This window comes from Aegilops tauschii, chromosome 2 (genome assembly GCF_002575655.3).
Source record: "Aegilops tauschii subsp. strangulata cultivar AL8/78 chromosome 2, Aet v6.0, whole genome shotgun sequence".
Lineage (NCBI taxonomy): Eukaryota > Viridiplantae > Streptophyta > Magnoliopsida > Poales > Poaceae > Aegilops > Aegilops tauschii.
The window spans coordinates 185,174,046-185,180,124 of NC_053036.3; positions in this window are offsets into that span (position 1 = coordinate 185,174,046).

Genomic DNA, 6,079 nt, shown 5'->3' on the forward strand with positions numbered 1-6,079 from the left:
AACCTGCTCTATCAGGATACAGTGCACAAAATGGGCATTAACCCATCACGGATCAAGCCCACAAAAACTACCTTTAAAGGAGTCATACCATGTGTAGAGGCCCGTTGTACGGGCTCAATTACGCTAGAGGTTGTCCTCGGATCTCCGGACAACTTCCGAAGTGAAGAGTTAATCTTTGATATCGTCCCTTTTCGCAGCGGCTACCACGCACTGCTCGGACGAACCGCATTCACTCGATTCAATGCGGTCCCTCATTATGATTACCTTAAGCTCAAGATGCCCGGACCACGCGGCGTCATAACAGTTAATGGAAATACGGAACGCTCCCTCCGTACCGAGGAGCACCCCGCTGCCTTAGCAGCAGAAGTACAGAGCGGCCTTTTCAAGCAAAGCCTTAATTCGGCGGCCGAGCCCCCGGACACTATCAAGAGGGTCCGGACTAATCTGCAGCAAGACAGCTCGGCTCGTCAAGAGCTCGACAAGCAATTGAGCCCCCGTCCCAGTCCCAACGAAGTGACGACATTCACACCGCGCGTACATAACTACGCACTCAAAATACCATGGGACAGGCGGAGGCATAACTAGCTTGTGATCCACAATACGGCTTGACCACCCCCGCACACATATACTTTCACTATTTCTTTTCTGCTTTTCAGGTTTCTTCTCAAGAGGCCTTCCCTGACGACCTGATCGCAGGTCCTTTCAAAGGATAAATACACCAAGCCGGCAGTCAGCTTGAACGTAGAGGGGAGTTTCTAAGTGGTTTCTTTAACAACCACTCTACCTGTCTCGAAGGTCCCACGCGCAGCTCTCCCTTGGTCTTGGCATGTCAAATAGCCCGTTGCTTATCGCACTACTTGTATCAATGCGCTTTGACGTATTAATCAAATCATAATGGAAACAGTTTGCGGCCCAAATTTTAGGGCCCCTACTCATTGCTTTTGCTTCTTTTCTGTCTTCCCTTTTTATTACTAATAAGCTTACATATAGCACCCGTACACTATGATACGTTTCAGTTTGCCAGGGGCTTCATAGCGCCCCACACAATGGCAACAAAGTCCGAACACTTTTTACAAGTATAGTTCGGCACGCCGAATTTAGCACTATATGCATTGGCTCCGAATCATGTCTTTGGTCAATAGTTGGGTTGCCCGGCTCCTGTGCTTGTTACCTTACGTTCCGCTATATCGGATACGGTAGTAAAGGGAGCACTACTGTGATTGTGCCCTGGTTTACCCGAAGGAGCACCTCAGTAGAGAAAGCCAAAAACTGACTGTCATGATGCGGCGAGAGCCGGTCAGCTCTTCGGAGGTTTCAAAATCGATAGAGATTTTTTCCGCATTACGCGAAGGATCGGTACTTACCCGGTCGGGTGCTTATAGCATTCTAGTTGGGATACTAGGGGCTGCGCCGACATTTTTATTGTCAAACTCCTATGGCTAAGTGAGAGTGCTAAAGCCGCATAGTCTGATTGCCTGGTTCGTTGCGCTAAACACCTCCTTCAAGGACCAAACAATTGGATCAAGAGTGTTTAGGTTCAATCCCGAACACCCCCGTACTACCTACATGGGAGCATAAGCCGACGACTGGTCAACTCTCAGATCTCATACACAACGGCCGCACAGGAGGTAAATTTTTTCAAACATAACAAAAATTATATTACATAACAACTTTGTTTTATCATACAAGGCAAAGACAAGCTCAATATATTCATTCAAAGATAATGTCTTGCGAACACTGCGCCGCTACAAGGCGAGACCCCTCTAGGACGTCTCCAAAATACCACTCGGGTGTGCGGTGCTCCTTGCCCTCGGGCGGCCCCTCGGTCACAAGCTTGGCGTCCATCTTCGCCCACCATGCCTTGACTCGTGCGAAGGCCATCCGCGCTCCCTCGATGCAGACTGATCGCTTGATGACGTCCAGCCGGGGACAGGCGTTCACCAGCCGCTTGACGAGGCCGAAGTAACTGCTGGGTATTGCTTCGGCGGGCCACAACCGGATTGTTAAATCCTTCATGGCCAGTTCGGCCACCCTATGTAGCTCGACCAGCTGTTTCAGCTGATCGGTGAAGGGCACTGGATGTTCTGGCGCAAGATATTGCGACCAGAATAGCTTCTCCGTTGAGCTCCCCTCTTCGGCCCAGAAGAACTCTGCAACGTCTGACACACTGCGCGGCAGGTCCGCAAACGCCCCTGGAGAACTCCGAATCCGGGTTAGTAAGGCATACTTCTTCTTCACATACTTGCTTTGCATACTAAATGCCTTGCCCGCCGTGATCTTCTTGGCGTCCTGGATCTCCTGGAGGGCGCCCTGGGCCTCAACCCGGGCTTCTTCAGCACTTTGGCAAGCCTTAGCGAGTTCGGCCTCTTGAGCCGATACATCGCACTCCAAGGACTCGCATTTCTTCACCGCGTCCTGGAGCTCTTGCTGGACCTCGTTGACCCGGGCCTTGAGCTTCTTACGGACGGCCTACTCCTTGACAGCCTTCCCCTCGGCTTCGGCCAGTGCCTTTTCAAGGGCCTCGACCTCGGTCGTCACTCTGGCACATATCATAACCTTATGGTCAATATACATAATTTATTATTTCCGAATACACAGCGGGTCATTACATACCTTGTTGGTCTTCCAACTGCTTGCTCGCTTGTCCGAGCTCCTCCTCGGCCCGCTCCAGTCTCTGCCTTAGTCCGGAGACTTCGGCAGCGTGTGAGGTCGCGGCCAGCAAAGACGCCTGTTTATTAATACAAGACACATTTAGTTAGTTTCCTGCAAAAGCAAATTGATCCTCTGTCCGGTCTTAGCTTTTCGAACACCGGACAGTGTCTTAGGGGCTACTGTCTATATAGGGATTTTCTCCTTTGCGTCGCTTACCTCAAAACCTATCAGCAGGCCGCTGCAGGCTTCGGTCAGTCCGCTCTTGACAGACTGAACCGTCTCAATCACCGTACCCATAAGGATACGGTGTTCTTCCACAATGGAAGTGCCTCGCAGCGCTTCCAGAAGATTGTCCGGTGCCCCTGGTTGAACAGAGGTCACCGGTGGGATAGGCACACCTCCGCCTTTCAAAGGAGGCTGCACGCCGGACTCCGGAGCCGTGTAGGTCTCCGGAACCGTATCCGAACGGGGGCCGAACTGAATACGGCCCCCATCGCCAGTCCCCATGGGGGACTGCTCCCCCATGTGTCCGGCGGCCGAGGTTTCGCCCTCTGGCGCCACCCTGACGGCCTCCTGGGACTCTCCCAGGCCTGGGAAAGCCCTACGCAACAGCACCTTGGCGTCGCCCTTGGCCGTGGGAGAGTAAGCGGCCGGCGGTGACACGCTGGCCATCTCCCTTGAATCCAATGAACCTCTTGATAAGGATCGCTGGAAGCTGTCGTGGGCCGGACTACAATTGCACAATCAAACCATGTTAATACAATGAAGAGGAAAGGCCGGATACACTGGCGCGTACGAGTCTGTCAGTACTTACGATGCGGCCAGGGGCTTGCTCCGGACTGCTGTCGACGTCCCACGCGGCTTTATCCGTGAGGGAGCCTTTCCCCTTCTTGGGCGCCTCCGCCTCCAGATTTGTGGAGGCCGCCCTCTTCTTCCTCCCCCCATCTAGGGGAGGGTTGCTTTCCTCCTCATCATCATCGTCTTCAGCAGCGGAGGAGTGAGTCTTGTCTTCAGACATCACATCCGAAGTGCCCTTGCGGCGGGGGCCACCCCGGCCCCCCTCGGCCTTCTTCTTGGCCTTCTTCTCTGGCGGTTGGTAGGGTGCCGGAACCAGCATCTTCGCCAGAAGCGGGATGACTGGTTCTTCGGGCAGCGGAGCCGAACTATGAATTCGCTCCGCTTTCTCCGTCCATTCATGAAAGGATAAATTAGCAAAGTTTAGTTACCCTCCTTGGACAAACAGATAGAGAGTACACCTTGAGAGGTGGAGCACTTACGGCACTGGCGGGGTGGGCAAGATCGTGCCCACGATCCGAGTCTATGGCCTGCAGCTTCTCGTCTTCCTTGAAGAGCACCTTCCAGGCGTCTTCGTGAGTGGTGATGTCTACTACACAACCTTCTTCTTGTAGACGTTGTTGGGCCTCCAAGTGCAGAGGTTTGTAGGACAGTAGCAAATTTCCCTCAAGTGGATGACCTAAGGTTTATCAATCTGTGGGAGGCATAGGATGAAGATGGTCTCTCTCAAGCAACCCTGCAGCCAAATAACAAAGATTCTCTTGTGTCCCCGACACACCCAATACAATGGTAAATTGTATAGGTGCACTAGTTCGGCGAACAGATGGTGATACAAGTGCAATATGGATGGTAGATATAGGTTTTTGCAATCTGAAAATATAAAAACAGCAAGGTAACAAATGATAAAAGTGAGCACGAACGGTATTGCAATGCGTTGAAACAAGGCCTAGGGTTCATACTTTCACTAGTGCAAGTTCTCTCAACAATAATAACATAATTGGATCATATAACAATCCCTCAACATGCAACAAAGAGTCACTCCAAAGTCACTAATAGAGGAGAACAAACGAAGAGATTATGGTAGGGTACGAAACCACCTCAAAGTTATCCTTTCTGATCGATCTATTCAAGAGTCCGTAGTAAAATAGCATGAAGCTATTCTTTCCGTTCGATCTATCCTAGAGTTCGCACTAGAATAACACCTTAAGACACAAATCAACCAAAACCCTAATGTCACCTAGATACTCCAATGTCACCTCAAGTATCCGTGGGTATGATTATACGATATGCATCACACAATCTCAGATTCATCTATTCAAACCAACACAAAGTACTTCAAAGAGTGCCCCAAAGTTTCTACCGGAGAGTCAAGACGAAAACGTGTGCCAACCCCTTTGCATAAGTTCACGAGGTTACGGAACCTGCAAGTTGATCACCAAAACATACATCAAGTAGATCACGTGATATCCCATTGTCACCACAGATAAGCATATGCAAGACATACATCAAGTGTTCTCAAATCCTTAAAGACTCAATCCGACAAGATAACTTCAAAGGGAAAACTCAATCCATCACAAGAGAGTAGAGGGGGAGAAACATCATAAGATCCAACTATAATAGCAAAGCTCGCGATACATCAAGATCGTACCACCTCAAGAACACGAGAGAGAGAGAGAGAGAGAGAGAGAGATCAAACACATAGCTACTGGTACATACCCTCAGCCCCGAGGGTGAACTACTCCCTCCTCATCATGGAGAGCACCGGGATGATGAAGATGGCCACCGGTGAGGGCACCCCCCTCTCTGGCAGGGTGCCGGAACGGGTCTACATTGGTTTTCGGTGGCTACAGAGGCTTGCAGCGGCGGAACTCCCGATCTAGGTTATGTTCTAGAAGTTTGGCTATATATAAGAGGTTTTGGCGTCGGGAACAAGTCAGGGGGGTCTCCGGGCTGTCCACGAGGTAGGGAGGCGCACCCAGGGGGGTGGGCGCGCCCCCCACCCTCGTGGGCAGCCCGGGACTCTTCTGGCCCATCTCTTTTGCTCCATGGCCTTCTTCTGGTCCAAAAATAAGTTCCGTGAAGTTTCAGGTCAATTGGACTCCGTTTGGTTTTCCTTTTCTGCGATACTCAAAAACAAGGAAAAAACAAAAACTGGCACTGGGCTCTAGGTTAATAGGTTAGTCCCGAAAATCATATAAAATAGCATATAAATGCATATAAAACATCCTAGATGGATAATATAATAGCATGGAACAATCAAAAATTATAGATACGTTTGAGATGTATCAAGCGTCCCCAAGCTTAATTCCTGCTCGTCCTCGAGTAGGTAAATGATAAAAACAGAATTTTTTATGTAGAAGGCTACCTAACATAATTTCAATGTAATTCTCTTTATTGTGGCAAGAATATTCAGATCCATAAGATTCAAGACAAAAGTTTAATATTGACATAAAAATAATAATACTTCAAGCATACTAACCAAGCAATTATGTCTTCTCAAAATAACATAGCCAAAGAAAGCTCATTCCTACAAAATCATATAGTTTGGCCATGCTTCATTTTCGTCACACAAAATGCTCTCATCATTCACAACCCCGATGACAAGTCAAGCAATTGTTTCATACTTTAGTAA